The sequence below is a fragment of the Haliaeetus albicilla genome, chromosome 22 (assembly GCF_947461875.1).
Source record: "Haliaeetus albicilla chromosome 22, bHalAlb1.1, whole genome shotgun sequence".
Taxonomy (NCBI): Eukaryota; Metazoa; Chordata; class Aves; order Accipitriformes; family Accipitridae; genus Haliaeetus; species Haliaeetus albicilla.
The window spans coordinates 26,161,693-26,189,537 of NC_091504.1; the positions used below are offsets into that span (position 1 = coordinate 26,161,693).

Genomic DNA, 27,845 nt, shown 5'->3' on the forward strand with positions numbered 1-27,845 from the left:
CGGGCAGCCCCTCCCCCAAAACTGAGGCACTTTCTTCAAGACCTGTAGCTCCAAAAACACTTCTCTGCAGTTGAAACAATCCAGGACATGCATCTCTTTAACCATGAATAACTGCAGAATGGGAGCAGCTCAAAGCCCTGGCCCTGGACAGGTGCTCCCATAGTCACAGTGCTCACAGATGAGGAAGTGCGCAGTCTGCAGGGCAGCACAGCCTGCAGCTCCACCACCCCAGGTGTTGCGGAGGGACATCACACACAGACCAATGTGATCAAGTGAAGACCTTTACTATAACATTTGATACAGTTATATACCCTATGCGCTTGTCCACGCGCCGTATACAATACTCTAATTGGTACAATACCCCGTTTCACGCGACACTATCTTATTCTCTATTGGCTGAGCAAGCTTCTTCACGAGGTGTCCAGCAATCACTTATCTCATTCTTCAGCATCCAGGTGTTGTTTGTCAGGCTCTTCTTTATCTTCCTTTTTCCCAGCATACAAGGACACAGCGTCCTTGTCTGTTCCAGCGTTTTGTAAACTTATGCTTCGTTCCCACCTAACGGCTGGATTGCTCACATTCCTTTACCCAGCCAAGAAATCCTCAACACCCAGGGAAGACCTTCTTCCAGGTGCAGGGAGCCCATTTCAGAGAAGGAACTAAACCCAGGAAGTTTTCAGGCTGCTATGATATATCCAGTTTTGCTTTTTAACGTTTGCTTTTCTTTTTCTCCTGTCTTTGGTCTTTCATTTCTTTCTGGAATAATAACAGGAGCAGATAAGCATGCTTTAATCTGCTCCCAGTGAAAAAGTGGAATGCTGATTGCTTGCTCTGCCTCTTCTGGCCAAGCATTTTTATCCTGCATTGCTATGGGGAAAGGTCTTGGCTCTTCAGGCTCCAGCTTTTGTCTTTTTGTGAGCTGAAGGGTTTTTCCCAAAGTGAGTACTGAAATGCTTCAATGATCTTTAAAAAAAAGTTGTGCAGATTTTGTGAGATTTTGGACTGCAGTAAAAGAAAAATCTAACAAGCTGAATGTCATTTTTTTCTAAGGAGATAAGAAAAAGGCTACTGGAGCTGTCAGAGTTTAAGCTTCAACCTTTATGTTTACAAAGCAAAAAGGGCAATTAAATGTGGAAAAAATAAATCTTTCCAGGACTCTGCCAGTGGTTCTTCTGGTTTGTACTCAGACTGCTGAATGACAGGCTAGTGCCTTAGGCAGGGACTCAGAATAGAGCAGCCCTGACATTTCTCTGATGCTAAGTAGCGTACCCTAATAAAGATGTTCTTTAAAGCCATTCCCTCTTGCCTGGCAACCAGGAGTTACAGAGCATCCCCACTGCAATGGGAATGCCTGCCTACTCCATGCGTCCCCACGCACTGGCACTCTTCTTCCCTCCCTGCTGAATTGCGGCTGCTTCAGACCTCCTGTAAATCTTTGCCATCTCTGAGGAAGAGATTGTTGGCATAAAACAAGAATATAGTTAACAGGCAAATTCTGTGCTTTCACCTCCTGGCTATTTCACAAAGCCTATTTTCACAGAGGTGTTGACAGACAGAAAACGTAATGGTCCTGCAAGCACAGAGTCAATAAACAAGCACAGACCACCATGTGGCAAGGACATCTGCCCATACTTGCAACAAGCCACAGCCCCTAAAGCATCTAAAAGAGCAGCTGAAGAAAGACCTATTTTCTCAGTACACAAAGTTCCTCTCAGATCTCTGCCCCCACACCCTGTCAGTTATGAGCCCATGGGCACATCAGCACAGGTCCCTGGTACAGGGCAGAGCATAGGCTGCAGATAGGAGCACCCTTGATGCCAGCTGTGAGGTGCTGGCTGCCATTCAGGGAAGGACTGCATTCCCTTCGCATTCCCTTCCCATAAGCCTCCAGCTCTTCACACATTTCTACTCTCTGCAAGACCAAAATGCAAAAAGAGAAATGAACAGAAGTGGGGGAAAGGCACTGGGAAGCCCATCTCCAAGTGTTAAGTGACAGCAGATGGTAGAGGCGCTGCTCTATGACAGATGAAGCAATCAGTAATGTATGTGTCAAAGGCAATGTCATTAGCAGCAGCCTGCCTGGCTGCCTTAGCTCCCAGAGCTGCCAACCCCCATTGGACTTGTATCTCCCCGGGGACACAGCACGTCCTTGCACCTTCTCCCACAAAGCTGCATGCATTGGCACTGACACAGCCTGCAAGGGCAGCTCCTCGCCTCCTTGGGAAGGATCCACCACTGTGGGGCCAGATGACATCCCTGCAGCACAGATTAGCTCAGCATTGCCTGGGTGTTAAATGTTCCTCACATGCTCAGCAAAGTAACATTGTTCCCTCTGCCATTTACCACCCAGAACATCAGTGACTAAAAGCCAAGAATGGCGTTTGGCATGCCTCCATACACAGACTGGGCATGCAGTGCTGGGAGGGAACCAGTCAGAGCAATGGCAGCACATGGTTTCCAGATGAGCAGAAGACCGAGGTCTATCTCCAGAGCTGGAGCAGGCCATCCCAGGGTCTCTGCATGCCCTGCTCTGCAGAGAGCTGTAGTCCTACACATCAGGACCTGGACAACGCAGAGCAAGAAAGGGAGAAGATGATCGGAGTAAATTGGGAATGGAGCAGGGTGGGCAGTGAACCTTGGGAGGCTCCAAATTTCCTGTTCATTTAGGGCCAGAATTATTATTCTTTGGTTTTGTGCTCCTGCGCTTACATGGCAGTCAGTGGTGATATGATGCAGCCCTGGCATTCCTCCTCTAAAGCTGTTCCCTTACATGGCCGCTGGCTCAACACTCCAAGCCTCACCTTCCTTGCATCTCCTGGCTTGCCTGCCACTTCAGCCCATTAAAGGTTGGGTGTGATTAACACACACTCTCCCAGTTGCTTCTGCAGAAAAGCATCAGGTTTGCAGTGTTTGTGAGGAGGTCTCCAGTAGTGACAAATACCATGTCATCACCTCCTCCCCCAAGTTCATAAGCCTGGGAAGAAGAGTGCCTTCTGCTTACTGACCCAGAGCATTATAAACACTGCAGGAGCATATGTCTGGGAGACAATTCAAATTGAATTAACTTGTTGAACAAGCATGGGAAATCCTGCTCTCATTGTTTACCCAAATAAATGTACAGATCAGAGGAGTTTCTATCTGCTAATACAGAGTTAGCTTCATATCTCCCTGCTCTTTTGCAGAGCAGGAGTACACTGAGGTTGCAATGTCCTTGTTAGAAGTGGTTGTGTGGCAAGCTCACAAGCCTGCCAGGTTTTAAAAAAAACCGTGGGATCCTGCAGGAAATACCAGGCATATGTAGAAGACAGGGGAATAGTAAAATACCAGCTTTTTAATGAATGGAAGGCTAGTAATTTGCCTCCTTTGCTGTTTAAAAAAAAATAAGAAACTGGAGAAGTTATTCTAAGCATAATACAGGAACTGCTGAGTTGGTTTTGAGCTCCCCAGACAAGAGAGGGTAGAGAAAATTATAAAGATGAAAGGCAGCTTTTAATTCATTGCAGTATTTATTAGTCACAGGGGGTGGTGTGTAGGGTTCGGCGTTCGGAAGATCTCGCGATGTCACGGAAAGTTAGAGGGTTAGTCACAGCCTTATGATGTATCTGTAATCCCGCCTACCCTTGTTAGTATAAAAGGAATTAACTGCGCAATAAAAGGCGGAAGTTGGCGCTCACACTGTGTGTGTTATCTGTCTCTTTCCCTGATCTGGGGGGTGATCAGTGATCTAATCGTGGCACCTTGATATGCGGCGAACGCTACAGTGGTGTAAATTTCTTATTGCAGTAAACTGTATGTAAACAAAGAGGTCATCGTAGTTCCTAGGAGTTGCTTCAGCCTTTTCAAGGTATTCACATTGGTACACAGGAAATACATGTATTAAAGGGTTTCACATACTGCAGGTTTGCACAGGAACTACTGCATGTAAATGACACCCAAGTGTAGAATCCACATGTGCCCTTCTTAACAGCTGCCACAGACAGCTAAAAGAGACAAATGAGATAGCAATTGCTGTTTTCATGTTGGGCCCTGTCACAGCGCAATATGTGTTTACATTTATATATAGTTGACTGCATCAGGCAATAATCCTAAGTCTTCTATGCCCAAATAGACCAAGTACACACACAAATCACCCTAGGATGCAAGCCAAAAGCAGGGTTTCCTGGAGCCCCAAGGACAGAACTCGTGGTCTTCCAGGCAATAAGCATGAGAGCAGCAACGGGACTACTGTGTAGCAAGCCAGTGGAGTCTGCTGCAAGGCTGGTGCCATTACACCCCATCCTCCTGCTCTGTGCCGCCCCCCAGCCCTAGCATGCCCCCTCTGAGCGCCTAAACCAGGATGCATTCATCCCAGCCCATAGCTGTGCTGAGAACCACCCTTCGCAGCATCCAGAAGAGTTTGGAGGAAACAAAGAAGCAGTAATAGGCACCAACACAATGCAAAGACTTTTGTTCCCCTGGAATTTCCAGCTAAGGTTGTTCAGGGATCTTCTACTCAGGTCACCAGTTTCCTGTGGTTTGCTCCAAGCTGTAAGTAGGCTGTTCACACTGAACGGCAAGATAAATACCTGTATATCTGTCCTGGTTTCAGCTGGGATAGAGTTAACTCTTCCTAGTAGCTGGTACGGTGCTATGTTTTGAGTTCGGTATGCGAAGAATGTTGATAACACTGATGTTTTCAGTTGTTGCTCAGTAGTGTAGACTAAAGTCAAGGATTTTTCAGCTTCTCATGCCCAGCCAGCGAGAAAGCTGGAGAGGCACAAGAAGTTGGCACAGGACACAGCCAGGGCACCTGACCCAAAGTGGCCAACAGGGTATTCCATACCATGGGACGTCCCATTTAGTATAGGAATGGGGAAGTGGGGGCAGGGAATCGCTGCTCGGGGACTGGCTGGGTGTCGATCGGCGGGTAGTGAGCAATTGCCCTGCGCATCAGTTGTACATTCCAATCCTTTCATTATTACAGTTGTGATTTTATTAGTGTTATCACTATCATTATTAGTTTCCTCTTTTTTGTTCTATTAAACCGTTCTTATCTCAACCCATGGGTTTTGCTTCTTTTCCAGATTTTCTCCCCCATCCCACTGGGGGAGGAGGGAGTGAGTGAGCGGCTGCGTGGTGTTTAGTCGCTGGCTGGGGTTAAACCATGACAATATCACACAGCACTGCCACTGTGTTACCATTGTCACAGAAGCAGCAGGCCACAGTCAAGGGCTGTGTCGCCTGGTGGGGTGTCCTTCTGTAGGCCACAGCAGCTCTTCCCAACAGCAGCAGCTGGAGCCCTGGAGTCCCAGTCTGACTCGATAGTGCATCCAGGTCTGAACTGCGGATAGGAGCAGGCTCTCCAAAGCCTCCCGTAGCAGGGCTCCACACCACCCCGTGCAGGCTGGCCACCGTGCCGCACCACGTGCTGCAGGTGCAGGAGACGCGCTGCGGAGGGACCGGCTCCCACCCACCCGCCGACGGCGATGCACAGCAAGGCCAGGCAATGTGCACTTTCAAACCTCAGCTCTGCGGTCAGCCCTGCTGCTGACCTGCTCCGTGGTCGTGACAATGTCACTCGCTCTCCGCAGCTTGACCCGTCTGCGGTAGCATCCTCGGAAGACAAGGCACGGTCACATCACACCCCACCACCGTCCCCCAAAGCCCGTGGTGGGACCTGCATGTCATTCGCTCCTATGGAGCTTGTGAGCCAGGATGCATTCAGCAAAACTGGAAAACTAAATGCTTGGTGGTGGTGTTGCCCGTAATGCATCTTACAAATACTGAAAACTTAATTAATAACAACACTTAGCATTGCCATGCTGCCTTTATGTTTACAAAGCACTGTGTAAACATTAACTAATTAATCTACTGTACTTAGCAATTATATAGTGCTTTATATTTTCCAGGTCCTGTGCAAACATTAGCTAATTAATCTACTTAATTATTTCCATGTTTCATATTCCAGAGCCCTGCGTACCGGCAGCACAAAGAGGAGGCCTTCGCAGGGATACTCCTGAGTGGCTCTTCTGTACTCTCAGTGTTTGCAGTGCCTGCCACGTTTTGGGGAGACACCTCCAGAAGGCGCAAATACTGCCAGCTGGGCCAAGGATACAGAAAGCCTCCAGGGAGCAGCAGCAGAGCCTTCTCCAGATGTTTAAAACTGAAAGGGGTTCAGTGAACAGCAAGAATGATTTCACATCTACAAAACCTGCTGTGCAGTGAAAGACTAAAGTTACTCCACAGATCAGCACATCAAAGGGAAATTTAAGAGGTGACTTGATCACAGCCCATAAGTCCCCCATATAGGGACAACACATGAGATATTCAAATAATATCTAGTTAGATTTGACACCTGGAAGAGAAAGGTAAGAGAACATGAAACTAAATTCACTTTTCTAAAAGTGACTATGAGCAATACCTGGTCAGGAAAGACCATGCCGAGGGGTAGCTGGAATGAAATTTGGGAATTGTAATTCGGTGTACTTCTCTAATTTCTGTGGGCTTTGCTGTTGCCTCAGGGTTGACCACTTACAGAACACACATTGATCGAGGTAAAACACCCAGGTTTAAAAAAAGACATGTGCAGGTATGAAGCATTAGCCTCCTGGGGAAGTGAGGGCCGATCCCCAGCCACACAGCATGGATGGCAGCAGCCACTGCCTCTCCCCCTGCACTGACCAGGGAGCTGGACTGTCCTGCTGCCACAGGGTGTCCAAGAAATTAGACAAGCCACCCCAATAGCCAAACTACAGAAATACAGAGCATTTTCCATCAGAAAGATCCTAAAAGAACTAGGTCTGCCAATCAAACACTCTCTAAACAAGTATTAATGTATACCCACTCATGCAGAGCTGCATCTCTCTGCTGTTTATTGCATTTTAACATTGTCAACAGAGCTTGCTGAAGTACTCACAGTGCTCTGCTGACCTCCATTATTTATGATGGCATGTGAAATTGATTGTGGTTGAAAGATCCTTACTGGAATAAAATGAGCTTCTCAATTATTGCCACACAAATAAATCTCTGTTTTCTAGTGACCCCCCCTAGGGAGCACTTGCATAACCCTGAGTTCATGACAACAGATATCTCCAGCTGGCAAAATACAGGTGACTGCATTGTAATCATTGTCGAGTTACAGGATGGCAGAGGTCAAGCGATTCTGCATATGACCACAGGGAAGGGAGACTGTGGCGACGATGCAGGGCTTACTGGTGTTTCTAGATGGATAAATGATAAACTCTCCAGCAAAGCAAGTTGTGATCATTTTTGATACTTTTCTGTCAAATGCAGTGCAGGAAATATGCACTAAGTATTAATGGGATTATGAACAGGTGAACAAGACAAACAAGCCTTTCAGAGACCCAACCTCCTACTTGCCTTTCCTCTCTCAGAAAATCTTCAGCTAGATGTAATGTAATAAAAGAACTTAACCCATTACAGCAATTCAAAGAGAAATCTTACCACTGGTTTCCTCTCTGTTTTCCCCAAGAAATGCAAAGCTCTACAGATGCAATGGCAAGATTACACAGAGCATCCCCACCTGTCTGCCTCCTCAATCTCCTGCTCAGGCAGCACCATGGGACTGCAGGGAAGACCCTCGCCCCGCACCTGCATGGATCCCCAGCATGCGCTGTCCTGCCCAGAAACACCAGCTTCTCCGCAAGGCTGAGCCCTGGCAGGGCTGACTTTGAGCTACCAGACTTCCCTCCCGGCACAAGAAGTCAACGGGTCGCCAAAATGGAAAGAGGTAGGCAAGAAAGAAAAAGAGCCATGGAGGGTCCTGCCTGTACCATCCTGCAACAGGACTGTGAGCAGAGCTGAGAGAGGGAAGCCCAGCCTGGGAAACCACACACAGGCAAGCCTTGCGGAGACACGGCCTCTGCCGCTCAGGAGAACTTCATGGGAACAGAGATCCACTGGGCCTGGGGCTTGAGCCCCCATTTGCCCACCTCCAGCAACCCCACAATGAACCAAGGATCTCTCTTGCACTGGTTAGCACTGTTTTTTTGTTCTTCCAGTTCTTTTACAATCCCTTGTTCTGAGTCTCCTGGGGGGATTTGCTGTTCAGAGCCTTCAGCTGTACTTTCTTGGTGACCTTTAATATTAAGGAACATTATTAATTCTTGATTTATTTAAAACAGTCTATTTTGACAAGATTGCAGGAGAAGACACCTCTCTGTTGAAGGATTACAGACTGTCTATTAATTAAATGCCAATGACAGAGCACTGAAAGCTTTCCAAACGTCCACTGAGGAATCTCTCTCCCTTCTCCCCCTTCTTGTTAGAGACCTTTCTAGGAGGTCTGGAAACCTGCCACACTCAAAGAAGACAGGAGCTCCCTCCTCTCTGCCTTGAACTCCCTGAGCCTTCACTCTCTGGTTAACTGGGCACTGAGGAGCCCCTCATTACATGCTCACCTACATGCATTTGTAAATGGACAAGGCTTGCTTTCAGTCTCAAAACTGTCTTCACAAGGATCAGCAGACCAGATCAGCCCAAGTCCTGTCTCTGGACATCAGTTTGGACACCACAGGGTGCACACTCCTGGAAATTCATCCTTCCTCTTCCTCCACCTGCTCAACGTTCCTCCCCCAGGTAGCGTAGTGCAACCCTTGGGTGCAAGAACACACAGCAATACAGAAATCCTCTTTAACCCTAATCCATACTGATAGGGCAACTCTGTATGCTGGGAGCAGACATGTTATAGTAGCTCAAGAACTAGTTTCCTAACAGTGCTTCTTTATGGCACTGTCACACAGGCATATATGCATAATTATTAAAAAATGTAATTTGGCCAGAAAAAACATTGTTTCTCTATAAAAAAGGGGCATGCGGTACAAATGAACTCCAAATCTTCTGCAGAATTATCCTGAAGAGCTCCACATACATATTCGCTTCTAGCGAAACACGTCTTGTACTGCAATAGAGGTAACTTTACTTCCTTCATTAGCTGTTGAAAGCACACATACGCTCTCTGAATATGCAAACCAATAGAGCATTGCAGTGACAATATCTACTATCAAACAGCATCCTCAGGTGGAAAGGAAAACAGTAAGGTTCCCCTCTTTAATCAAGATGTGCTTGCTATATTCACTGGGAAGCAGACTGAGATTAGGACTCTGCCAGCATTCCTGAAAGGGATTTCCTGTGTTCATCATGTAAGATTGTGAAAAACGAGTGCAATATTTTGCTGGTGATGTCATAAAAATGATTGATAATACTGAAAATGAGGCATCTTGCTGTGACAAAGTAAATGGCAACAACTTCCTACAAGTCTGGTCTTGAATAGGATATTACAATTTGCTCCAGTTTTCTTGGAGGAATCATGGATTCCATGTATAGAAGGTGTTGGTGCATTTTCCCCTGGCTATGAGAAGTTTCCAGTTTGATAGCAGAGGAGAAGAATGAAGAGCATCAGATAAACTGGCTACATGTCATGATGGATGAGACAATGTTTGGACAGCAGTTTACAAAAGCTTTATGTTCCTAGAGCAGATTCCATTGCTTAAAAATAACTAGTGCCTTCCAGAAGCCAATTTCTCTTTAGACAGTGTATCTACAAAAAACCTGCTAAATACACCATCTATGTTGTGTGGTATTGTGATGCTAGGACATTATATCCTCTGAACAGAGATGTTTGTCTTTTCTCTCAATGTCCCCTTTTATACTTGTCCCTGCCTAAGTCAGCCAAAACACATTTATCTTGCATCAGTTTTGATGTCCATCTCTCCCTCTTCGCTCTAACTGCAGTGCCTTTTGGAGAGAGAAATGATCAAGGACTCAGGCAGTATGCAAAGCAATAGCAGAAGAACCATTTACATGAAGGTGTGATGCACCGAATATTGTTTCTTATCACATTTCCTGTGAATTCTTACATAATGTTTTATATTTTGACTAGTGGTACACATTGAACAGAGAGTTTCCTTGGCCTGCCTGCAACAATGCTGCACTTAATTCAGAACCTGTAAGATACATGAATAATTCAGATTGTTCGTTCCAGTGTGCCTTGCTCTACATTTGTCAGTAGTGAATAACACTCCACGTTGCTCTCAGCTGCCACTTCCACAAGGAGAACTACATACACAAACTCCTAGCTGAAGTCTCTGCTGCACATATTTATCCATTGCTGGATGCACTGGCTTTGTTATGGTGACCCTCACCATGCATCGCTTCTCAGACTGACACTCCAGGAGATGGATAGCCAGCCAAGGAAGCAGGGTATGTGTCTTGCAATTCAAATGTTTTCAGATGGTCTGCACCAGCCTGGATCACTGAATCACCTTCTCATGTGTCTCAGACTGTTCCACTGCAGACGAGGTCATCCCCCACCAGCTGCTGCACGGCACGAGGCACTGAACTGTTGCTGCTTCTTTCTGAGCAGGGTTTTCCATGATGAAGGGCTTCTCTCTCCTTGGAAAAAAGTATGGGGTGGGGAGCAAGCCCCTGAGCACCACAAACTTGACCTCTGTAAGCTGCTAAACCAAGCATCTAATCTACTCCATAAACACTTACACAATGTTTTACATCTCCATTCAATGGGAAAATGTTTTAATAGTCCTGTTGTCGCCTTTCTGCCTGAAGACTGGCAGCATGCATGCCCCTTCCTCCCAAAGCATGTCCAGGAGGGCTGGCCCTCTCTGCAGGTTATAGACTGGGGTGCCAGCCAGCCACATCACCATGCTGTGCCATCCTGTCCCAGCCGCTTGGCCCTTCCAAAACCAGTCCTCTGGGAACACTGCAAGTATCCCATTGTAAAGCTGAGGACCTCCACATGCAACACAGCCATGGTAAGCCAGCAGAGCTTGAGACCTCATGAGAAGCAGGCAGCCACTCAAACACTTGTGGCTAGGGGAGCGAGGCAGGGGGCTGCTGGAGGCCATGACCACAAGCTGCCTGCCCCAGGCAACCCAACCTGAGCACGGTACCCTGAGCACGCGGTGTCACAGGCAGGTCTGGGCACATCTCTGGACAGTGGAGCAGCAGCCCCTCTCTATACTGGCCTTAGTCTGAAGGGACCACCTGTCATAACCATCATATAAGTGATCAAAAATCACCTCAGATGCACATGAAACACTCCCAGCTTTGCAGGAAGAGCTGTGCATCCAGCATGGGGTGTCTGGCTCACCAGTGAAGCCATCATGGGCCAAAGAAGGAAATCCTGGCCTCATCCAAGTTGCTTTTTTAATATTGCTTTTCTGTGCAGTCTTGATTAATTCAGCTTCATGTCTATGTCTCTTGCAAATTAATTAGTTAGAAAAATGGAAACCATTAAAAACCTTAGCTTCTTCCCTGTTCCCCTGAAGCAAAACACTGCAATGCTGTCTGGGCCTGCTGTGCTCCTCATGAGCAGGACAAAGCATGGCCCAAGGCCTGGACTGTACCAGGTGCTCATGGGTGTATGGACAGCAGCCTTGTTCTTAAGCTTACCTGTGTTTTCTTATTTACTTCTGGCATTTCTTGGTGAAATGCATTTTTAAATTGCACAGAACATAAGGGCACGCACCACTTAGGAACTTAGAGCCAAAGCATGCATGCAGCTGAACTCCCCAGTGGGCTGCAGGGATTTTTCTCCAGTGAGCCAGGTCCTGCTAGAAGCACATGCAGTGCTGGGGGTGCTTCCCTGTGAGCAGGGACAGCCCCACACTCCATGGGCAGTCCAGCCCAGGCCAGCTACCCAAGGAACACAGTGAGGAAGGAGCTAATCACAGAAGCTACGCCACTGGTGAGCAGCCCCAGTGCTATGCTGGTGAGCTAAGCCCAGGACAGTCAAGGGACCCTGCACTGTTGCACCCCCAACATGAAGCAGCACAGGGTACCAAGTCAGCACACAGGCAGGCACTGGGGCCACATTACCGGCATTCTTCCCAGTCCAGTCACTGCCACTGTTGGAGACATGCAGCACTGGAGGCTTCGGACTGCTGCAGCCCACGTGGCAGGCTGGCAGGAGTTCATATCTGGGTTTTGCAGTTCTCCGTGCAGACAGGCATTTCTTTGCAACTGGCTGATCTTGCCCCAATTAACTCAAGGGTCTCGTCACCACAGTAACTGGAGGGCCAGATTGCAGTGGCATAAATCAGTGTTGCCCGCCCCTACAGAGCAGAGCTCACAAGCTGCAGGTGAAACCAACACAGACTCCCCCACCATCATGCAAAACTTGTGGGCAGGGCTGCAGATCTAGGGTCAATTGCCAAAAACTGGGGACAAGGGGGATTGTGTAGGTGAGGAGACATGATGGCCAGAAAATGGCTATTTACAGCCTATGCACTTTCAGCTGCTGGGAACCCTCAGAGGGACTTGCCAGCCTTGATGGGGGCTCCCAGGTGGTGATCACTGCAGCAAACATGCACATGCCCTGCCAGAGTACCATGAGAGAAGTTACCACAACGGTGTTACAATTTAAGGTGATTTCATTCACATGGATCTCCTGCGACTTCATTCCTGTCCTGGTTTCAGCTGGGATGTAGTTAACTGTCTTCCTAGTAGCTGGTACAGTGCTATGTTTTGAGTTCAGTATGTGAAGAATGTTGATAACACTGATGTTTTCAGTTGTTGCTCAGTAGTGTTTAGACTATAGTCAAGGATTTTTCAGCTTCTCATGCCCAGCCAGGGCACCTGACCCAAACTGGCCAACAGGGTATTCCATACCATGTGACATCCCATCTAGTTTAGGAACTGGGGAGTGGGGGCAGGGAATCGCTGCTCGGGGACTGGCTGGGTGTCGGTCAGTGGGTGGTGAGCAATTGCCCTGCGCATCATTTGTACATTTCAATCCTTTTATTACTACTGTTGTCATTTTATTAGTGTTATCATTATCATTATTAGTTTCTTCTTTTCTGTTCTATTAAATCATTCTTATCTCAACCCAGGAGTTTTACTTATTTTCCTGATTTTCTCCCCCATCCCACTGGATGGGGGGGGAGTGAGTGAGCAGCTGCGTGGTGCTTAGTTGCTGGCTGGGGTTAAACCACGACAATTCCCTTTGCCTGTTTTGTACCTAACAGAGGACCTCATGCCAGTAAGCAAGCTAAGTACCTTGCCCATGTATCTAGCAATCATTTATAGTTACATTAACAAACAGATCTAGCAGACTGCTTAATATACATAACATTTAAATTTTCATTATCATCTATTAAAGATGGATTCTCTCAAGTTGCTGTAATAGAAGAAAGATTTCTGAAAAGCTGATTTAAATACAGCTACTCAAAGGGACAAAAATCAGGCATTCAGCAACCTGTTTCTGTTTACCTGAAAAGATACTTATTCTGACTGATACAGCAAACAAACACTGCCCATGGTCACTGGTAATTGGAATTCTGATGGTTTGCATTGGCATTTTAACACCAATTAATAACCATTTTTTAAATTTGCATTTATTAGAAGATTTTATGTGTCTAGGAGGAAAAAACCCAAAACTTTAATATGTTCATGAAACATTTACCTATGCTTGTACTTGCAAACCACGGACTTATTCTGAAGAATAATAAGTATTCATTTGCATCTTGACTCTGTCCCACAAGTGACAGCAGCGTTGCTCTCAGACCAGCAGGCAAGCCAGGCAGACAAGCACCCAGGTGCCCCAACTCTTCCAATAGCTGCATCCACATCCATCCCTGGGGAACTAGGGCATGGGAACTCTGCAGAAGGGAGCAAGTGGGGTGAGGGGGGGCTGGGACAAGAACCCTTATTTGTCATACTATCCTACTTAGAGCAAGAGATTGAAAAAGGAGAAAGGCAACAGAATGTGGCTGGCTGCAGCTCTGGCTGGGAAGCACCAGCTAGCAGGGTACTAGTGCCACAGACCTCCAGAGCATCTCAGCATTGCTCTCCCCATAGCAGGGAAAAGCACACAGGACACAGGATAAGTAAACAGATTTTAGAGAAAACTTGGTTCCTAGAGGAAGACCTAAGAGGACATTTTAACCAGCAAGTGTAAACAGATGACAAAAAAGGTGCTGACATTGTCAAACAGCAGTGCAGGGTGGCAGCATTCACAGAGAGCTTTGCTCCCTGTCATGCGCAGTCTTCCAAGCAGTAGCATCCCCACCACCCTGCCCCACTTCACCCCCAGACTCCACTTACACAGGGCAAAGATACTGTACAAGCCTGCAAGAAGGAGTGGGGGAGCAAGAAGCAGGGTTGCTCCAAGCAGCAACACTGCTCAGTCCCACTGTAAAATGCCAGCACAGAGGAGAGCCGCATGTTTGCAGAATCAAGTAGGTCTAGCAGAGGAGGAGCTGTGTTGGGGTGAGGTTCAGTGTCCGAAGAAGGACAAGGCCAAAGGAGGAAGAGAGTCATCCTGTGCTTCTCTATGTGTCTGCTTGGTTGGGAGTTGGGGAGATTGTCAGGATCAGTCACAGCCCCTTGGTAAGATCAAACCAGACAGGGAGGTGAGCGAGGGGCAGAGACACACTATTTCCCAAGGCCTCCTGAGCCTTCACCACAGCTGGATACAATCAGCACAAGATTTGAAGGGGTCCACATGTCCTCTGCCCTGAGCAGTGGCAGCATGATCAGCAGCTGTGACATGCCACAGCAGAAAACTACTATGTGGTCCCGGGGACAAATGCAGGACAGCTGGGCTGCAGCACCTGCCAAGAACTGATGCTCACAGCAGCCCCTTTTCAGCATCACTCGGCAGCTGAATCTGCTACATCATCCCCAGGCTGCTTGCCTGGACCAGCACCCTATGAACCTGTGCAGTCCTGCAGTCCCACTGCTTGCTCATGCAGCAATCCCAGGATTAAAACCATGTTCAGCAGCTGCTCCCTGCCCTCTGTTCTTGGGGCTTCCCTTCTGCCCATGCCAGGTGGAAAGCAAAGCAAGCAAGCGCAGCTGGATGAGAGATAAGCAACCCATGGTGCTGTGACTGCTGCTCTTGGGGGAGTCAGGAGTGAATCACAACTTCATCAGCCTACAAGGAAAAGAACCAATTATCTGGCAATTGTATGCAGTCCATTTCAGTGGGAGGCTCATAACCTAACTAGCCCTTGTAGTCGAGGGGAATAAAATATATGCTGACATCAGTACACAGAGGTTCCCATTGGAAGCCACTTTCACCGCAGTGTCGTGAATCTTTTCAGAAACAGCTTGAGAAGATTCATTCTGTGTATCAATCTTCCTGGGTAGAAAAGCTGATGATGGTCGTACATAATAATGCTTAAGTCGATTCACATGCACAGTCAGTGGCTGTCTACAAGTCTTGGCCCTAATCAGTACATTAAATAGAAACTTATGACTAATAACTCTGAAAGGGCCTCTCCAGGGGCAGTGAAATGCTCCGCTTTGGCCGCTATCAGCTCCTCAGGCGTGTGCTGTAGTGGCACACTCTCCCCTTGGCTCCAGGAAGGGAGAATGGAAAGTCATAACTCTTCTTCTGTTTGTTCGAGTGACACATTTTTTATGAGCTGAATTCTTTACTTTAGGTTTTGACAGTGATTCTGTGATTTTATGTTCGTCCTGTAACCACAGTACTACTCTAGAGCAGGAACAGAGCCCATAAAAGCTCTTGGCTTAGCCAGCTCCATGCTGGAAGGGAAGCAGATGCCCTGCTGCAGCCGCTCTGAAGCTGCTCCAGCTGTCCTCTGCTCAGGCACCACGTGTGGCAGGGGTGGCTGGCTCTTGAATACAGTTTGCTCTCCTCCGGCAGCAGTCCAGCTTGGGCAGGTGGACCCACACTATGCTGCTCCTGATGCCACGGGGACCCTGGGAGCTCTAAGCGGAGCAGCAGTCCAGGGTGGGAAAGGACTGGGCTGTAGGGAAGTAGGACACATTCGTTTTCTCAGCTCTGGGCATGCTGCTTCCTTCCAGCTCAGCTGTGCTTACGAAAGATGCACCAGCCAGTAGTCTCTGCATCCACAGCTTTGCACAGAAAGCACCACGCAGCTGCTCTGCTTTCGACAGAGTCTGCTGGATGAGCTCGGCCTTCCTCAGCAGGCAGAGGCAACCTCGTTGCTCTTCAGGAGCCTGCGTACAGAGCATTCATTCAGCTCCCCCACCAGCCAGGAAGGCTCCAACCAGGAGCAGGTGGCTCAGAGCTCTCTGGTTCAGGGCCTCTCATGCAGTCAAGATTTCTGGAGCAGTATTTGTAATGCCATACCAGTTACAACCCATCCCCCTTGGAGGTGGCACGGGGGATAAGCAAGGATGAAATAACCTTAAATCCCACATCTTCTACAGAAAGCATCTGATGTATCTTCACCAGCCATCCAGGTGGGCATCATATGCTCAAGTACGGCTGGGAGTGTTCACTATATGTGCAGGAAAATCCCTCTAGAAGAAACATACTGCTCTTTGTAGATTTTCCCACTTAAACAGCTCTGGTGTGTCTTTTTCTCTCTTTGAGATTCTCGTAGGGTTTTTTAACAGGTAGCGGACCACCTTAAAACTCCCCCTTTCATCAACACACAGAGAAAATCTGACCATTAATATCCTGTTCACCCCCTGTGTACAGACACCACTCATTACAGTGGCTGTGGGAGTCACCCATTTAATTAATGAAGTAAGCAAGCGCTTATTTTCTGCTGCCAGAGGAATGTAGCATTTGAGAGAGAACCTAGAATTCACCCTTCTTTACCTTGATGTGTGCTTTACTGCTTGACTCATGGGTGGGCACTGCATCACAGGCCACTGACGAGGTTACGCAGGATGCTCAAGAGGTAGGCAGCACCAGAGCAAGCCATAAGCTTGACTCAGGCGGAGACTGCCATGACTTGCTGGCAGGTTTGTAGGAGTGAAGTGTCATCCTAGATCAAAGTCTTCTGAATGATTCCCTGTGAAGAAGGAAGACAGAAAGGAAAGCATTTTACAATGCAGATCCCGGCTGCCTTCACCATCCCCACCTTTGTGTGGCTGTGGTGCAGCTCCTGCTGCAAGCACATGGGAGATTGCCAGCTATGCACAGATGATGTGTATAGTGGCTCTGAGCTAGGAGCCTCTGTGGCATCCTCTGTGATACCACACCAAGGACAGGAGAGCCCAGAAAGGGTGTCAGGAGAGACTATGTCCAAAGCCACTGTTAAGAGCTCTCTATATGTTGTTTTCTACAACAGCTGAATCACAGATGGTGCTTCATTAAGCTTGAGATTCATCAGCCATTGTTAGTGTTGCGCTTAGTAATAAAATAATCGTTTAAAGAAAACAGTCATCAGAACTAAGCAAGCCCACTGGCTGCTGAGTTTGACTTCCCCACCAAGGCCTGGCAGACAGCCTACTGCCTGCCAGTTCTGACAGGCAGGGCAGTGATGGGAAAACCCCGGATGGCTCTTTTTATTGTGAAAGCACTATATGAAGCTGCAAACATATCTGTCACCTTCCAGCACATTGTTTACCAGCTCTCCTCAACATTCCCCAAACAATATTTTCTAGAGACTGTGATTCAATACCTCACACCCCAGCGTTGTAGCATCAGCCCAGAGAGCAACATGATGAATGTATCGTGTTTCTCCAGGGCTTGGGCTAGGGAACTGGTTTGTGGTGTTCCAGCTGTTAATTATCCCTCTGCTTTTTGCTATTCTCATCCCAGCTGTGCCTCTGTATTTATCATACGGGTCTACATGCACTAAAAACATTCTGATTGTTTTAAAGTATAAGGAGCAATTTACCCCTTTTGTGTAACACTAGGCAGCTCAGGGGATCAAATGGCAAGACTTGATCAATAAGGTGCTCACTAGATTAGAGGCACCAGGGCTCAGACCTCAAACTGCTTGTTTAGAAGAAATGGAAGTGAGAGAACGCACCACGAATGTTAAGCAAGGCACAAATACAATTTCTATCACTCTCCCTTCCCCACCCCTTCCCCAGCCTACATCCTAGAGACATCCTCAGATTAATTCCTCTACCAAGAGACCATTCAGAGCCAGGACAGCTCAGGCCAGGCTGTTTGCTGGGAAGAGCCATTCCTGCTTTTCCAGCCACAGCAGCATTGGCTTCACTGGCAGCTGGGGCACAGGGGGCGATGCCCAGGCAGCACCCATGCTTTTCTGCTGGGGAGCACCACACCAGTCCCAATCTGCTCCAGCTCCCCAGCACCTGCACGGCACAGGGCAGTGCCCGTGGCACCTCCTGCCCCACACCGTCCCCAGACCACCCAGGCTTTTCCCCAGGAGAGCTGGGGCAGCAGCCTCCTGCTCCACCACTCTTTCTGCTGTTACCCTGGTCTCACACAGGGAGTCTCAGCCATTTCCTGGGACACTTCTGCTCACTCCACATTCCCACCACTGCTCACTTGCACTCCCAAACCTTTTGTTAGTGCAAAGCATAAGTGTTAAGGGCTGCACGCATGCATTTTCACAGCGTACATTCCAGATGACTAACCAGCAATACTGACATATAACTTAAAGATGCAAACACCAGTCCTTCATTATACCTTGATATACACTACAATGCACCCTCCCCTTTCTCACCACTCCATTACTGCTGCAGGGCTTTTTCACACCTGCACTGAAGTCTTTTTTTTTGTTTATAATGACAGCTTGGGTTCCTTGTGAAACCTGCAGCCTGCAAAAACAGTCATGATGTACCCAGTTCAGGATCCCTGACGGGGTCTCTGTCCCACTCTCCGCCAGTGGCCAGGAGGCTTCCTCTTGCTGAGGCACCACACAACATCTTGCTCCTTCCAGAAGTGAGAGGTAGTTGCTGCCTGCAGAGACAGCACAGTGTCCTGATACCCTCAGCACTGTAGAATCATTACTCCTCACAGCCCCCCAGGAAACAGCAAAGCAAATACTATTACCCCCACTTTGCTTCCAAGGACCTCATACAGGTAATTAAGACCCATGCTGCCACTTGAGCTGTGAATTGCTGATATTTAATGACATTTTCCAAATATTTTTAATAGAAATTTCAGGTCTTGTTCCTAATCTGACATTTATCTTCTATTAGCATGAAAACAAATAGAAGGGACTGAGAATCACTGCTTATATTATAAATGACTTTATTGTTGGTTTTATTACCTTCCCCATTAAGCTGTCACAATCTGTGTCTCTTCCCATTTTTGTGATCACCAGCCAGTGAAATCTGTCATCTTTTACATATGATTTATACAGGACCCTAGTGATAACTTTATTCATGTGGAGGATAATTATCAGCTATATTATTAAGGTTGCTCAGTTGCCCTAGGGGATAATGTGTCAGAAAGGTTAAAATATTGACAAGCAATAAAGCATGTATTATAATTATACACGTGCCAGGATAGATAACTGGCTGTGAGCAAAGAGCTGAGCTACAGTTTTGCATTTGCCCAGCAAAGACAGTAATGACATGGTCACATCTTACCCTTCCCACTAGGACTGCAGAAGTCTAGGCCAATTATTTGGAGGGGACTCCAACAAAGAATATGCCCTATCCCATTCATATATATTGATCACTTACACCCTGACAACCATGCCCTACAGTGAGCTGGTCTATTATTCATAATTGAACAGGATGCAGTAGCTGAAGTAGACAAGGTTTTTCCACAATCCTTCTGTATTTCTTCCCACGCCCCCTAAAAAAGTTTGTCTTCATAAGAATAGCAAAAGGAGGGAGAGCAAAGAATTGGCATCTCTGAAATGAAACACTGATTTCTTCTGGGATTGGAGCAGCAGGTGTATGCCTTATTGGTAAAATGGTATATAGGTATAATCTGAAGGACATTGCTGAGATAAATTGCCCTTTGGTTCAGGCACTAACAAAACGAAGCACTGAATAACTTGGCACTACATCTGAAGTGAGACTATAAACCTAACCTTGGTCATTCCTCCAGATCTACTATTGTTACATCAAGAAGAGTAGACAAGGGACTGAGGAGCTCATAAATAATTTCTCATGGAAAGCACGTACACTAGCCAGACAAAATCTCTCTCTGAGAAAATGTGGAAAAGTGGTAGATTTAACCTACTTCAAAATGTCATTTTTTTTGAAGAAAAAAAAACCCCGATCCACATCTCTTTCTTGATGCTTAAAGGACATATCTGTACTGCAGCAGCATGTTAAGCATCAAGCCCTAGACTGGGCTTTGGGCAGTTGGAGGAATTTGCTGCAGCAAACCCTGCCAGTTCCCTCCAGTATAATCATATTGAAAATAGATGGTCACCTGTGGATAAACATGACCAAATAAGAGCTGTAAGACATTTAATAACCTATATCAGTTAACTTTCTTCTGCTAAGGAAGCGCCAAAGACTATAGAAACCATATTTATCTCAGGTTCATCTACATCTCACTGGATTTGTCCAGGGAAACATAATTAATGTAGAAGACTGAGGTCCTGTGGACAAGGGTCAGAGCTCTAGCCCAGCCAGCATGAGACACCCCACAGCATTGCCCTGGAATATGGGCTTGTGCCATTGTTTCACTGGCTCTTTGAATGAGTCATGGACACTGGAGAAAGCATCTAAGTGCTATTAGAATTAATTCTATAAAATATCCTTTCTCTGCTTGCCACAGGTACACAAGTGAGAGCATATGGCTTTCTTCTCTTTCTCAGAACCAGGAAGCCTGTTGCTGTAGATGCAGCCTGGTGCTCATGAGCAACAGTCTTCCAACACAAGAAGTGCAAGACACTTCCCTGGGGCAATAAGCAGATTTAAGAGCCTCCTCTGCTCTACTGTCATTAAAAATCATGCCAAGAATCAGTCTGTGAGGCACTCCAGCTCCCCTCTGCAGGCTCTCTGGAGTCCCACAGGTGATGCTTAATGCAGTTCTGGAGAAGTTCCTTGGGTACCCACAACCACATCTGTCTCCAGGCTTAACATTTACCCTAGAGTTGGACAAACTATTTGTGTAGCACACTGCTCTGGTCCTCAGATGACAAGACTTCTGCAAGGGCCACCTGGGAGCTTGCATTCCTGCCTGCTCCCCGCGTTTTTCTTCCTCCTTCCGAGGAATGGCTGGCACTCAGCAAAGTGGCAGACCCAAGCCTAACTTGACTTAAGGACCTAGTTGTGTCATCCCCAGTGCTAGCTCCAGCACAAACACATGAAAGTCCTCAGAGCATGCAGTCTGTTCCCCATGCAAATGAGTTGCCAGGAAGAGGCATTACTGAAGTCAGTGCTTTCATCACACAGGAAGGGAGTCTGCCCCCTGGAAAGGCTCCTTTTCTCTGAAAACTTGTTGATAACTTCCCCAATGACCCCCACAGCTTATGCTGCAGGAGGTGTAAGAATACGGCTAGATGACCCAGATTTTCCTTTTTTGTGGAAATGGTTTGGAACATCTGTTTCTCTCAAGGAAAGGTACTGGTCTATAGGGGAGCTCAACCTGATTGCAGATGGTGCTGCCCAACACACTGTAAAAGGATGAGCGGCACATGAGCAGCAAGAGCTGGAAAAAGAACTCATTTGGTCCATAGGCACCTTGGGAGCTGAGCACATTTTACAGTGTCACACCAGCACACAGGGAACAGATGATATAAACAGAGGTGAATTTAAACCCATGATCTCAGGAGGGCAATGGCTGCAGCAAGCAGCATCTCCTCAGCCTCCAGCTTCAAAGCAGCAGGAATTTTAAGTGTTACCATTTACAAAGGGCTCATCTCCACCTTTTGTTTGACTGTAAATCTCTGAAACTCACTTTGTTAAGGAAAGGTGTGAGACAGCAGGAAGAGTACTGTACCTCTGTCATGCCTCTCTAAACGTGTTCCCCTCTGATACATTATAGATCATCTCCATGAGAGAATACATCTGCATTACAAAGCATGAATACTCCTTTCAAATAAGTAACAGACGTGTCCACTACATGTGTGTGACAGCAGGAGACAGAGTCCTTGATTTGCAGTCACCTGCCCTAACCATTAGCTGAGCCTGCCACACTTTCTCTGCAGTCCCCCTTAATGGTCCTGCAAAGTCCCGGCGCAGTGGCCCATGCTAAGCAGCCGGGCAGTCTGGATGTGCTCACTCTCCACTGTGGGTGAACTTGTGCTGTAGCGACGGAAGAGACAGTACCTGCCACAGTGCCCTCCCTGCCCTTGTTCAGGTAGTAACCTCCTTGCCACCTTCCCCTCCAGCCCTAACGCTGTTCAGCCAGTGTCAGCAGCAGAGGGTTTGGTCTCTTGTCTGAATGTGGCAGATGTGTCCTGAATTCCTGTCCCAGATTTGCTTCAGATCGGGCTGTCCCAGCTCCCTCGGGAATTTGCTTTATCAGCCCAGGCAGTAGTGCCTGGAGTAGTGCCCTGTGCCGTTCAGGACAGCTCTCTCTGGGGTACACACCTCTGAATGCTTTTCCGAACACTTTGAAAGCCAGTGTTGCAAGGCCAACACTGTCTCCCCATAGGTCTTTGCTACAGAGCTGTAGCTGCTTCTTTAATACGGTCTTGACTACCAGTGTAGTAAAGGGAAGATTTGCCTGAGTCTCCATATTCTGAAATATCTGCACACTCTAGTTTACAGAAGCCAGGTTAAATGACAGTCCTAGAGAAGGCTTGGAAGACAGACAGACACTAAACATGGAGTGCAGGTGAACCTGTTCGGGGCTCCAGGCGGGTGCTTCCCCCACCCTGCATGGGCAGCTTCTGTCTTTGGGTCCTGCCCTCCCACGTCCCCCTCTTCCCACAGGGCACCAACTCTGCTGAGTCACCACCCTGTCCTAGGCAGCTCCAAGCAGAGGCTCGGGCAGGGATTCCCACTGCAGGAAAGGAGGCACAGAGAGCTCACCCATGCTTGGGGTACCCAAGCATCCAGCAGGTTCATGGACCTGTGGTAGTGCCTCACGTACGACACAACACGGAGACTGGATGGACCACAGTGAATTTAAACACAGCGGGAAAAGATGCCTCTTTCAGAAATGCGTGGGAAATCATAAACATCAAGTCAAATTAAGAGGCTGTTCTCCTGGCCAACTGTAAATATTATTTCCACTTTCTTTCAGGCAATTCTTGGAATGGCATGCAAACACTTCACACATAAATATAAACTCCTTTCCTCCTCCCATGGTCTAATGGTGTTAACCCACAGCCGCGGTGCAAACAAAATGCATCTGCCGAGGCACAGGCTGCCGGTGTGAGAACAGAGCAGCCACAGGCTCCCAACCCACTGCAGAACCGGATGGTGGTCTCAGGCGATATCCCCATGCAAGGCAGGGCAGCTGCTGGGGAGAGTGAGACACAGGAGGTGGTTGTTAGGTGTGCTACAGGGAGCAAGAGCACAGGGCATACTACTTGGCAGGAGCTTTCCTGTGCTTGTCTTCACCCATTATTAAAACATCCAGACAAAAACAAGGAGTGAGAGGGACTGGTGTCAGCCTGGAGAAGGCACAGGGAGATGGTCTATATATCTTCTCTCCTACCAGAAGCACTGAAGGGTGAACTCCCTCCTCATTTGGAAGAAACCCTTCTAAGACATGTATTTACTGACACAGAATTAGAGAATACAGACTCTTAGAGGAAAGCCTGTTTAAATAACATACCATTCCTTGCACAACGCATACAAATGCCTACTTTGGCTCTCTGAATGCTAACATCTAGCATCACAATACTTCACAGAGCACCAGAAGACTGTCTCCACGGGACTACCATCTTGATAAAACCTCTCCTGGAGTATTTTCTTCCCATCGTGCCTTGCAGATGCTTCCCTTTTTAATTTGTCAGAGACAAGCAGCTGCACCTCTGAAAATAACATTTTTCAATAATGCTCTGTTTACTGCCAGATCTCCTTTCTCAGCTAGTACCAGTTATGTTTATCCTTGTTTATCAGAAGGGCAAACTGCAGCCCAGGCCCATGGTTTAGGTTAATCTCACAAATATGTTCAAATAAAAATCGACTTTGCACTATTGAAAGCTCTGTAGCTATGAAAAGATGGGAAACATGAAGTCTTATTTTAGCTATGTATCATAGCTTTCCAATTGTGATATCTTCTCTGAGCATAAAGGAGTTTTCTACTCCTTACCAATAAAAAACAGATGGCACCAAATTTGATTGTCACCTTCTCAGAGCTGAGAATGCTTTTGTTGTGCTGGATCTATTGTAAGACAGTTAGCTTCAAAGGTAATCAGATATTTAACATATCAGTAATTCAATGTGAAGTGCCTGGGATGAATGTAGTAACAAGCTTGTTAATTGTCAGCTGTTTAGTCTACAAACAGTGTGGGGAGCTAGTTAAAAGAAGTTATGAACACAGTATCTGCCATTCGGGGCAGAACGTCATTACCGGAGGCAGGGTCCCATCCCCATTTGCTCATGGTGGGGTGACACCCAGTCCCTCCAGCCTGCCTCTCACTGCCAGAAGTCATCCCACTCCCTGCAAGGCCATGCCACGGAGCAGTGCTGCAAGCACAGCCCATGAGAACGGGGCCCTCAGGAGCTGAGCTGACCCTCACTGGCTCACCCGTGGCTAGTTCAGGCATCAGCACATCTCCTGGCACTGCTCTGCACAGGCTCCTGCCTCCCACCTCCTGCCTCCGCACTGAACCATGCCGGGAGACAGGAAACATCCAGGGGCTGTCCCTGCATTAGAGAACCGGGAATGCCATAGAAGCCCGAGGGTTACAACAGAGGAAAACTAGAGAGCACTGATTGTACAAAGCTGCTTCTCCGCCCAGCTTCTGCCATGGAAATTGCAGCCGGGATGTATCTGATAGCATGCAGGTCACAAGCCTTTGTCATTACCAGATTACACCTGCTGGGAACATACAAATCACTTGGCATCTTCAGGGAACCCAATATAGCAGGGTTAGGAAATGCCTCCTACCAGTTGCTGTCCATTTGTGTTATAGTCAGCACAGCCCTAGGAATCAATATTACTGCTCATAGAAATTACAAGCATTAAGGATGTTAGAATGTGAACTTGTCCTTACTTAGAACTAAATGTCTTTTAATGGCACTTGAAGCAGCCTAGAAGTAACCTGCCCTTATTGGATATACAACTGCAGCTGCTGTCCCAGCACGCTATGAATGGATAGCAGAACCAGCACTTCAGAAGTGGCATGGCAGCAGGGCAGGTGCAGATGTGACCAAAGGAAGCCTGAGAAAAGGAGCTCCGACTCTTAGAGTCTAACACAGAGCCAGGCTCCACAGGAACATAACAAAGCAGAGATGGTGCTGAGCCATATCAGAGGAGATGCAGTTTGCGACATCATCAGCAGCAGCTAGCACCTGTATCTTCTCTGGGGACTACTGCTAGCAGGACAACAAGCACCTTCATGGCAGGACCAAGCAGGGATGAGCTATGACAGCTCTTATCTCTACCAGCACGGTTGGGCTGCAGCTGGGCTACCCAGACAAGATTCCCATCTGAGTGTGCTGCATAGCCAGTACAGATTCTTTCAACAAGTGCCTGCTGGTATGTATTCCTGTATCTCTCCTTAGCCCGTTCTGCTCCTGCTCTCTTGCCCCACGGCAGGCAATGTTTAGGAAATATTGTTCCACACTGCCTGCCCCACGTCTGCACCACTTCTGCTGCAAACCCTCCTGCTGGCATCAGCCTCCCCTTACACCCCCTCAGACCTGGCTCCTGCTCCCCTGCTCCCATCCCATGGCCTCGGGTTGCCGCCCAGAGAGGATTTCTTCAGCTCCAGAGACTAAATGCAGCATTCCCTTGAGATGCAGCCCAAACATGCAAGGAAGAAGGAGTTCTTAAACACACAATCTGTGGGGAAGCAACTTCTTTTTCTGTGTATTTTTCTGGGAACACTATCAGCCTCACCAGCCCACAGCTCCTGGCCTCTTCCTTTACCTCCCCCATACGCTGGTAACAGTCACTGTTACTGGCCTCTCAAACTTCTCTAGTGCTCCCCATTTTGTTCAAAAACAACATTAATGGTTCAAAGAACTCTTTCATACCATATTCCAAATTTAAACATTTAACAGTCCCAGTTTACCATCCCCTCTAGTTTCCAGTAGAATAAAGTATTCCGTGTTTACTGCAGGATACGAGTGGTTCACCCATTTATTTACCAATACAGATTAGGAGTATTTCAGCCTTTCCTACACTGTGACTGCCGATCAGAACCCAGTCCTCAACATAATTGTGGCTAATATTTCATTTGTTCCTGGTATGTTTAACCCTGGCCCTAACCCAAAGATTCTTCATTGATACTGGTGCCTTCTCTCAGATGAATGGCCAATTAGGTTTCATTTACTGAGTTTCTCATTTTCCCAATGAGATACATATTTGTATCTTTTTATAATTTAATTGCTACTTTAATAAGCTCTCTCTTGATCAAGAGGCTTTTTAACTGGAGATGCCTTCTTCATGACTGTGAGATTATGAACATTGGGGGTATCTGCTAAAATACCTTAAACAATCCCAGTGTTCATTCACGTTTATGTTTACATTCTTCCTTTCCTGCAGTATTCTTATGATAGTATTCATCTTGCAAAACTGCCCCTGATGCATGTGCCACACCAGGAGTATATTCTTAGTCAAAAGGCCCTGATCTGTTTTTTCCTGCCTGGGCAGGACTGTGGTGTTATTATCAAAAAGGTGTTTCCTTTAGGCCACTTCACCCTTTTAGGGGCAATCCTCTGTGGCCCCGGAGAGGTCAGTGGTCCCCATGCCCTTCCCTCAGCCAGTGCACCAAAATGAAATACCAGATCTGGATCTGGTCTTGTATAATGAATGAGTTGGACCCAGAAGCCTAATTAAACCTCTCTCGCTATTGCTGTCTCCAACCAAGTCCTTCTGACAATCGAACACCAGAGCCTCAGATCTCTTCAAAGGAAGATGCACGGCTGTACAAGCCAGACAGCTCTCCTCTGTTCCCACGCTCTCTGCGGCAGCTGCTGTTCCCTCGTTGAACCCAGACATCACCTTAGTCCCCCTCCTCACATCTGTGATTCTGTGCATGAACTCTTGCCTCCATAATGCAGCAAGTGCTAATGTTTGATGACTCAGAATAGGGTGAGGAGACAGGCAGGCAGCAGTCAGAAAGCTAATAAACCCCACACTCAGTGTGGCTGGTTATTTACTTTGGGAACATGAAGTTCAGGAGAGACTATCTCGTGCCTCCTCCTAATAGCAATTTTGAGAATCCACCAGGGATCAGTTTAATGCTTTGGAAAAGGTTAATGTTGTTCGGGATTTACAGCTATATTTGAAATGGTTTAAACTATTATTTTTATTTCTTTGAGTAAAATGGAATCTCAGTGAATTGTGCAAAGTTAGATGGTCAGTTTGTGTCTGAAAGAAGTCATTAAAAGCTTGGGTGGTTTTACATAGCACCTAATTCTGTCGGACAGGCAGGGAGTGGGGAACTGCCATCAGCTCTGGGTTAGCTGCTCCAAGTTGCTCCAACCAAGTCCTAAAAGTGCCTTCTTCCCCTCTCAGAGGAGTGAGACTGCGCACAGCCAGCATGCCGCCAGAGTGCATAGCCACTCCTGTCCCTCTCTCAGACTAACTGGCATCTCCCATCCACAGCAAGGAGCTGTCAGGAAAGCAGGAGCTGACCCTGCATCCCACCAGCCGTCCTTGTGGGGGGGGAGTGCAGCATGCTCAGTGGCCAGCCCCGCCTCAGTTCCAGAGCCGGCTGGGGCCCCACCAAGCGTTCTGCCAGCTGCCACCTGCTTCTCAGCGTCAGAGCCAGCAATTGCTGTCTGATGGACGTCTTGCCTCCTCGAGCTGTACACTCCAAGGAGAAAAAATTTCCACCCCAGTTTTACATGTCAGGCCCGGTGAGCATCCCCTGTGCCTGTGCCGTAAGCGAGCACACCTGTCCCCAACACCTCCGCTGCTCTTCCCACTGCTTAACCCGCATCCGAGGCGTTTCCTCTCCCTGCATAGCACCCCACCTGAGGTGCTGTCATCCCCCTTCATAGAGAAGTGTTTGCAAGCACCCTGACAGCCTGCCACTCCCCCACAGTAAATACCCAGGGAGTGTCAGAGTTTTCCTTTTCTGCAAGGACATGCACCTCTGCAGAGCCTGGCTTTGACTGCTGGGCCAGTCCCTAATCCCTTA

The 27,845-nt window shown here is 47.5% G+C and overlaps 1 long non-coding RNA gene across 3 annotated transcripts in view; it reads right to left on the minus strand.

The window, feature by feature from the left end:
- Positions 1-27,845, minus strand: part of LOC138690586 (uncharacterized) — a 166,187-nt gene that overhangs the window by 82,287 nt on the left and 56,055 nt on the right. Inside the window, exon 5 of one of the 3 annotated variants that reach the window (XR_011329377.1) lies at positions 13,120-16,751. The exons of the other annotated variants lie outside the window; for them this stretch is intronic. This is a non-coding gene — a long non-coding RNA (uncharacterized lncRNA). Of the gene's footprint in view, positions 1-13,119; positions 16,752-27,845 lie in introns of those variants that run through there. 3 annotated transcript variants of the gene reach the window in all.